Source organism: Podarcis pityusensis (genome assembly GCF_964106645.2).
Source record: "Podarcis pityusensis genome assembly, chromosome: 14".
Lineage (NCBI taxonomy): Eukaryota > Metazoa > Chordata > Lepidosauria > Squamata > Lacertidae > Podarcis > Podarcis pityusensis.
The window spans coordinates 52973680-52982966 of NC_138039.1; the positions used below are offsets into that span (position 1 = coordinate 52973680).

The window sequence follows — 9287 nt, forward strand, 5'->3', positions numbered from 1 at the left end:
AAATGGTCAAAGGCCTGGAAACGATGCCTTATGAGGAATGGCTAAGGGAGCTGGGCATGTTTAGCCTGGAGAAGAGGAGGTTAAGGAGTGATATGATAGCCATGTTCAAATATATAAAAGGATGTCACATAGAGGAGGGAGAAAGGTTGTTTTCTGCTGCTCCAGAGAAGCGGACACGGAGCAATGGATCCAAAGTACAAGAAAGAAGATTCCACCTAAACATTAGGAAGAACTTCCTGACAGTAAGAGCTGTTCGACAGTGGAATTTGCTGCCAAGGAGTGTGGTGGAGTCTCCTTCTTTGGAGGTCTTTAAGCAGAGGCTTGACAACCACATGTCAGGAGTGCTCTGATGGTGTTTCCTGCTTGGCAGGGGGTTGGACTCGATGGCCCTTGTGGTCTCTTTCAACTCTATGATTCTATTCTTCCCTAGGGAGGGAACATTAAGTGTACAGCAGGGTAGGCTACGTGTGTCACTCTGGTGCTTCACTGTTCAGTACACAAACGGGGGAAAGGCTAAACACTCTTCTCAGTGAAGCAACTTACACACTTGGTTGTGACTGGTGCATTTTGGTTTACCTTCCTGTTGCAAGCTCATTGCATTGCAGTTCCGCCATGGCTTTGATGTCTATGTGACCAAACTTTCTGTGCCAGAGTTTGAGGGAAGTCTGCTCCTTGCTTATGGCACATGTGTGCCACGTTTGCAGTCTCGAGTTCTGAAAGACTATGGATACCATTAATCAAATATGCTTCAGCATACAATTTGCCACCTTTGGTTATTTGGCATTTACCATTTCCAAACTGTATATGAATACTTTTTCTGTCCAAGGTGGACACACTGATCATGTTGCAATTCAATTGTGGGACATACAGGACCTGTTTCACATGGTTCTCTTTTGACTGATGGCTAAGTTTGCAGTTTAGGTTCCTGAACCTATTCCACATTTCTTTATGGTTTCACCATTTGCAATTTGAATACTGTCATCCACTGATGGGGTAATACTGACAACGCCTCCAAAGAAATCTTCATCATAACTCATATGCAAAGAACATCCAGAATTACTGAAGCATTTGTTTGATTTTGCATCACAATTGTTTATATTTAGATTCTTCTCATGCAAAAGAAAATTGCTTTCTTGTTCGTTGTTGAGAGCCAGTGTGGAGTAGTGGTTAAGAGAGGTAGACTCGTAATCTGGGGAACCGGGTTCGCGTCTCTGCACCTTCACATGCAACTGCTGGGTGACCTTGGGCCAGTCACACTTCTCTGAAGTCTCTCAGCCTCACTCACCTCACAGAGTGTTTGTTGTGGGGGAGAAAGGGAAAGGAGAATGTGAGCCGCTTTGAGTGATAAAGCGGGATATCAAATCCAAACTCCTCTTCTTGTTGTTGTTCCCATTATTTTGATTTGGGGCTTAAATGAAAGGGATTTTGCTGGTTTGGGGGCTTCACAAAACTTGAATATGTGTCCCTCTTTGTTACTTCAGAAACAGCAACTCTTTTGGATGGAGCCTTGGTTCTCCTCTAAGATCACAACACATAGCTGGAATCACTGGGTTTTCCATTCCTGGCTGGAGAGATTTCTCTTCTCTCTGCACACTCCTCTCCCAGATGGCCAATTACATCCGTTAGGTTTAACTGTGCTTCACCATCCAAGAGAGTGGCAAATATCTCTCATTTTTATCCTAGTGACCCCAAAAAGTAGCAAACTTTCAGTCCACCATCCAGTTTAAAATCTGCAAGTTCCAGCTTCTCAGTGATGGCTAGGAACTCTGTCATGTGGTTGTTAACAGTTTCTTGCGTTCAAACTTTAATTTAAACAAATCTCTCATCCAAGCACAATATGAAAGCTTGCTTGTCAATCCAAAAGCCTTTAGTAAATTTGTAATAATCTCAGTAGTTGTGTCACATATGTTAGTGTGAACCAATTGGGTGTCTGAAAGACTAACCAAAATAATTGAGACTGCTAGGTCATTTTGCTATTCCCATCTCCTTAATGAGGCTGCAACTTCCCTGGGTTTTTCTTTCTTAGTACAGAGTTTGCCAAAATTTAGAATCAGTTGATCAAGAGCTGAGAGTTAATTTTCATGGTGTAATTGAGATTGCATTACGGTGAGTTCTTTTATGGAACAAGTAGTCATAGGATGCTCGATGATGTGGCTGGACTCCCAATTCCCATTAGCCGCAGACAGCATGCCCAGTGTTCACAACATAAAAATACAAAATGAGAACACAAAATGCATAATAAAACGAAAAACAAATAACCTCCCTACACACACACATATTTTTTTAAAGGCTGTGGAATGTCAATCAACCAAAGGCCTGGTTATAGAGAAACGTTTTTGCCTGCCATGTAAAGATATGTAAAGAAGCTGCCAGAGAGAGAGCATTCCACAGATGGGGAGTCACTGCAGAAAAGGCCCCGTTCTCATGTTGCCAGCCTCTGGACCTTTCAATGAGGAGGCACACAAAGCATGGCCTCAGAAGATGCTTGCAGGGTTCATATGCAGGGAGGCTGTCCTTGAGGTATTGCAGTCCTGAGACATTTAAAGCTTTATACATTAAAACCATCACTTGGAATTGGGCCCAGAAACTAATTGGTAGCCAGTGCAGTCAGACCAGGATCAGTGTAATATGCCCAAACTGGCTTGCCCCAATGAGCAATCTGGCTGCCAAATTCTGCACAAGCTGAATTTTCCAAACCATCTTCAGAGGCAGCCCTACGTATAGCATTCAGAGTGCAAGCATCCCACCCAGCATATCTGTACTTCCCCAATGCCCTGATTCTGGATTTCCTGTGTTGAACATGTCTTTGGGGTAGATGGCTTACAAGGCGCCGTCCAACTCCCTGAATCTGACCCCATCAGCAAACACAGGTCACTGTTGACCCACTCTTCCCTTCAAAGGCATGCACAAAGAGAAGAAAGGAGGCTCCACTGTAAGCCTATGCACAGTGTAAGCCAGAAGAACGTCTGAATGTGTTTGGCCGGGGGTTGGACTCGATGAATGTGTTTGGCAGGGGGTTGGACTCGATAGCCCTTGTGGTCTCTTCCAACTCTATGATTCTATGATTCTATGATTCTAGGCCCCAGGCAAGTTTGTATAGGATGTCATCCTTCAACCTTTGCAGCCCTAAAGTTCCATCAGCCCAAGTTCCTATTGCCAAGAGTCGGGGGGTGGGAGCTGTAGTCCAATAACTGCCCTGTAGTATGACAATACAATTCCTCTCGTGTTTTTTGCTCACTTTCAGCATACCATTGTGGATATAATCCTTCTGGATAAACGAAAAAATTCCCAAGAAGGATTGTATTGACTGCTTTTTATGCACTGAACTCCCATGTGGGTTTGAAGGGGGGAAAGCTGCATATTCAGCCCCAAACTAGACAGCAGATCCCATTTTGTTCAGTTGCATAAGGAAGGAAGGAAGGAAGGAAGGAAGGAAGGAAGGAAGGAAGGAAGGAAGGAAGATGCCTACTTGGACAAGGTAGAAGTAACCTCCATCACTCTGGTCACATTTGACTTTTTTTAAGGGAAAGGGTTGTAGCCCAGGGGTGGGCAACTTCTTGGCATGCAGAAGGTGACAGACCTGGTTACTGGCCTCTGCAGGTAAGGCTTAGAGAGTCCCCTGGTCTGCAACCCTGCAGAGCCACTGCCTGCCATTGTGTGCAGTAATGAGCTAGGCAGGCCACTGGCAGGGCTGGCTCCTATGACCGTTGGTCTCACTCACTATAAGGCAGCTCCCTAAGTTTCTAAGGGTGTTTTGCAATGTAGTCTTTAAAAGGCCGAAAAGGAAAATTTGTCCTTGGCATGACTACAGCCTTTCAGATACTTTCATCTGAAACTGTGTGATTGGAGTTGAATTATATCATATTTCCTCTTGTATATGTGTCTGGAGAGGGAGGGAGGGAGAGAGGGGCACATAAACACAGTTTGGGGAAAGAAAAATACCTGAATCAGGAGGAAGATTGAGCCAGCCCCTAGAGACACACAGGTGCTTTCATCATCTGCATCACACAATGTTGAAGATTATTATGCCGTAGCTGTGAGATATACTTCTAATATTTCCATCTGTGATCCTGCAAACCAAAACTACAAGACGCTCAACAAGCAGCAGGAGGTGAAGGAAGAATCCATGGTTCAGTGCTGCCCCCTAGTGTGACATTTTGTGTTCACCTGGTTCTTTCCAGCTTTGCATCTATTGTTATTTACCGGTTGTTCATCCAAGCCGAACATCCACAGGCTGAACACCATATTTAGACTGAAAGTCAGTTTTTAAAAAACCCAACAGTGGAGTCCAGCTTCCAGAAAATCAAGACAGCTCTGCTGCTCTTTTTGAATGATGCTTCCACTTCCAGCTGGCAGACCTGCAAGCAGAGCTGAAGGTCGTTTTTCAGCCCAAGGGTCACATATCCCTGGCACAACACTTTGGGGGTGACATTCCAGTGGAGCCACAGACAAAGTGGGCAGGAAAAATGACTGTGACTCTTTCCTTTTTACATATAGCCATTTCCCACTCCTGCTTTCCAAGGACTGGGGCAAGAAGCCGCCTGCTGACGGTGCCAACTGTAGCAACTTAGACCATCAACATTTTAACTGGGGATCTTCAAAAGGCAAGAAATACAAGAGACAATGTAGGCACAGACTCAGCAGGCACAGGCAACAGAGAATGAAGGTAGCTCACGATCTGCCTCCTAGACTCTCCCCCTTGCCGTGTCACAAAGCGCTGCCAGCCTCCTCTGTCAAGCAGGAGTCAAGGGCTCAGTGTGATACTTTTAATTAGTCTAGAAGCAAGAGATAATTCAAGCATTTGGAGGTGCATCAACGTCCGTGCTTTTCCAATGTATCATTGTCAGATACCTGTAGTTATATTTTCTTCCGCTGATTAGATTAGCATTCTGCTAGCAAAGCCCTGGGGGCCTCAGAACTGCCTGGTCTTCCTCTGAGTTGACCAGAAGCACGTCCATTTCTCTCTTTTTTATATAATAATTTTTATTAAGTTTTCCATTTTAACAATCCAATCAAATCACATTAAATATTCCAAATTATACAAATATATATCATAAGGTCCAAATATTTTGCCAAATTATACATTTTTGTTGGGGCTTCCCATGCTTCAAGTTCAGTGGGGTCCAATCATCTTATTTTTCTACTGCCTTGAGTTTCCAAAAGTTCCTTCTTTGAGTCCTCCTGTTGTTATCCTTCTTTAGAAGCACGTCCGTTTCTCAGCATAACTTCCCTTTCGAGCAGGGATGGTAAACCTGTCCATTTCGTTTCTTTCTCAGTTTCCCCTTTTGCCAAACTGAAGTTCCATTTTCCACATTGTCACATCAGTTTACAATTTCTTTTTCTTTAAAAAAAATCATCATGAAAATTCATCAGCATTTTAGTATGATGCTCTCCTAATATACACATTTTTCTATGCAATCTTGTCTAATATATTTCCTTAATGTAACACATTTTTGTCTGTGATTTTCCAGACAAAAAAATGTGCATTTTTCTATGCACATTTTACGCCAGTATGTGTCCCTCCCTTTTTAGACATTACTTGGTTGAATAACCTTTGGTTCCATCATTTTTGTTTCCTGTTCTCAGGGCCAAAGCAGGAGAGGGCTATGGATGGCTGCTGACCTCAGTGGCTGCCTCTGCTCTTGTGCTCAGGCCTTCCTTGCCAGTTTCCCTTGGGGGCATCTGGTTGGCCACTGTGGGAACAGGATGCTGGATTAGATGGGCCATTGGCCTGATCCAGCTAAAGGCTCTTCTTAGGTTCTCATGCACTCAGACACAGGACGACAATCCTGGGAGTAGAAGTGAGGGAGAAATTCAATTCAGTTTGCATTTAAAGTTGAGCCCAGCTAATTCACACTTTCTGAAACAGTGTAAGAATCAACATACTGCCATCCTTTGAAATTCACACTTCCTTGAATTTTGTTGTATGGCTCTCCAAGCCAGCAGCCTCAGGTTTCATGTCCTCCTGTCCCTTGAACCAGACTCTGGAGCTCTGCAGAATAAAAAATGTAAGGCTCGTGCTGCTTAAAAGCCTTGCCAATCTAAGTTCAATAGCCATTAAAACTGAAAGATAACAAAATGCATTAAAGAGAATTAATCTACTGCAGCCAGCAGGGATAGTGATCCATATAAGTACTTTAATTTTTAAACAACAACAAAAAAGTGTTCATGGCCAGCCTATAATTCATGCATCAATGATGTTTTATTGATTATTCTGCATTTGCAATTCTTTAATTTGGAAGTGGATTGTCTGTGGCTCTTTTGCTCCAGATTCCAATGCATTTGGTTTTGAGGAGCCCATTCTATTCAGTCAATTAATCTCACTGCACATGCTGTAGCCAAAATGATGCACTTTCCAGTCCCATTGATTTAAATAGAAACATTGTTGTTCTGATATCTGGCAGTGGAAGCCTTTTGGGGGAAACGGGAGGAAGGGCAAGAAGTCACTTTAAGCACTTGCAGGGCATATCCTGCCCGTCAGTGGGTGGTGTCAGCTCACCTTGCTTAGATGTAGCTCTCTTCACTTCCAGCTGACACCCCACCTAGGGCACGATATCAGATTAAAGGGAAGTGCATCATGCAGTGCGTAGTTAAACTATGGAACTCCCTCCTGCAGGAGGCTGTGGTGGGTACCAAGCTAGACAACTTTAAAAGGGGACTAGACAAATTCATGGAGGATAAGGCTATGGATGCTAACTAGCCACACTGGCTATGTTCGAATGGTGGAGGCAGCAATGCTTCTGAACACTAGTTGCTGGAAACCACAGGAAGGGAACCTTCTCTTATGCTTGGGTCTTGTTTGCTGGCACGCAGCTGGTTGACCACTGGTTGGTCACTGGGGTGGTGCCCTGGTTGTATAAAACCCTCCCCTTGGAGATACTGTTGGTGTGAAAGGTACATTCCATAGGAGCCAACTCCAGGGGGCCCTGGGTACATGGGCACTCACAATAATATAATTGTGGGAGCTGGGCACCCACAAAGTCAATGAGGAAAGCCAGAGAGATGCAGCCAGCCAGCCTCTGTGGTGCTGCCTCCGAGAGAGAAGCAGTTCAGCTCTGCCCTCCACAGCCAGAAAAGGTGCCTGACTGACTGCAGAAGGAGGAGGAAGAGGAGCCCCCTCCCAAAATGCGATGCAACATTGCACGCTGTGTGTGTGACATCACACACACTACATGCAGGTGGTGGGCACCCACAATCCTGAGAGTGAGATGATGCCCCTGGTACTTTCTTTAACTCATGGAAACATTGATGCACATTGAATCACAATTTTCAGGTCTGAAAATACATATTCATCAGAAAGCATCTGAATGACCACTGCTGGAGACAAAGTGTTGTGTTAAAAGCATCTAGTGAGATTATTTTTTGGCTCCTAGGGATGGTTTTGAATAGATTCCTTGAATTAATGATGCACGCTGGATCAGAGCTTTCGGATCTAAAAACCATGGATACATTTTTCTTTAAGATGTGATGGTTACAGAGCAATCTCATACTTGGCACCCCTGAGTGCCTGCATTTGATGCTGTCTGTGTCAGCTGTGGCTTCAGGGTGTCAGGAAGAAAGGGAGCAGCCAGCAGGTTTGCTCTCTCTTGTAAGAGGAAAATGTAGCGGACAGGAAACACTTACAGCATGCAGCAGACCAACTTGAAATATCAAGGAGGTTTGATTTTGTTTCTTTTTCTTTTAATTAACAGTTCCGTCTTGCTTTGGGGAGGAGTGGATAGCAGCTGCCTGTGAAGCAGAAGCACCTCTTGCCATTGATATTGATGTGTCTGAGTCATTGGCAGTGAACTGTATGCAAGCTCTGAGAGTTCTTGGTTCCTCAGAAATGGCTGCATTGTAAGGCCAAAGAGACTTTGAACAAATTGGCTGCAAGGTGCAAGAAGATATTATTTCCAAGCTGCTTTGTACTTGGTCAAACTATTTATCTATGTCAGGCATGGGGAACATTTGGCTGGTGGGAGTTGTAGTTCAGCAACATCCAGAAGGCCTCTGCAGCCTCGGCTTCTCTGCTCTGACTGCGAGTGGCATCTCCTACCTGTTTCTATTTAATCGGAGATGTCAGGGGTTGAGCCATTGTCCTGCTTTTACAACTGCAAATATATAAGACGCAGGTCAGCAAGCAAGAAACAAGAGTTTCTCAGAGAAGCTAACTCTTTATTCAAAGAAACGGCATACAACTCAGCAATACATCCCAGCAAGTTTTGCCCCAGTAGAGCAGTTGTCAGGACTGAGGTTCCCCACCTTCACCCACCTCCAAGCCGCCTACTTTGCCAGAAGTTTCCCAAGCAGTCTCAAACTGCAACGGGGCATCTCCAATCTCTGTTCCACTCTGTGCATCACTCTGTGCGTCCTTGGAGACAAGTGGGGAGGGGAGCTTGTCACAGTAGGACAATCTGTATTCTTCTGCAGCCTTTGCCCCACCCCCACCTCTGCTTCAGCCTCTGAGTCAGAACTGCTCTCTGTCACAGGCTCTCCTTGCTCACCAAATCCTGTTGCCCCTTCAGCCTCCAACAGCTCCTTCCACTCTTCTCCCTCTGCCCTCTCGCTGGTGTCCCACCACCAGTCCCCTGGCTCTGAGCCTTCCTTCTCTGGGCATGAGGGAGAGATTTGATTCGGTTCACATTTAAAGGCGGAATTGCATACAAACACTTGCATATTATGAGGGGTAGCTCAGTTGGTAGAGCATGAAACTCTAAATCTCAGGGTCATAGGTTTAATCCGCACATTGGGCAAAAGATTCCTGCATTGCAGGGGGTTGGGCTAGATGACCCTTGTGGCCCTTTCCAACTCTATAATTCTTTGGTTCCATGAGCCTGTACTTCTATTAATTTTGCAGTGCAATTCTCCAACCCAACAATATGTTCAAAGATGCATATATAAGGGAGAAATATGTATATTTGAATCAAAACAGACAAGAGTGTCTTATATTAGGAGAATTTCTTGCCTAAAAAAATGTGTATCTTAGGCACAACTGGATACAAAAATGTGCATATTTTAATTGTGTACGAAACTGCTGGCAAATTGTCATGAGGATTTTTAAAAAGAAAAATACAATGATGTGCAAATAAGGCAAATGGGAAAATGTGAAACAGAAAGAAACTGAAATTGACAGATTTCTTAGCTATGTCAACCAGTCAAAAGTTTGCTTTATATATTTATTTCCATTGCATTTCATATCTTGCCTTTCTCTTGAGGAGCTCAGAGAAGTGCACGTGGTTCTCAGCAGGAGAGCACTTGCTTTGCCCACACCAAGTCCTGGGTTCCATCCCCAAGGACATCTCCAGGTA

At 44.3% G+C, this 9287-nt stretch overlaps 1 long non-coding RNA gene across 1 annotated transcript; it reads right to left on the reverse strand.

The window, feature by feature from the left end:
* Positions 1 to 551: 551 nt before the first annotated feature.
* On the reverse strand, positions 552 to 4067 carry LOC308463571. Its single transcript, XR_013979621.1, has 2 exons — positions 3943 to 4067; positions 552 to 713 (listed from the first exon to the last, which is right to left on the reverse strand). It is a non-coding gene; the product is annotated as an uncharacterized lncRNA (long non-coding RNA).
* Positions 4068 to 9287: the final 5220 nt, after the last annotated feature.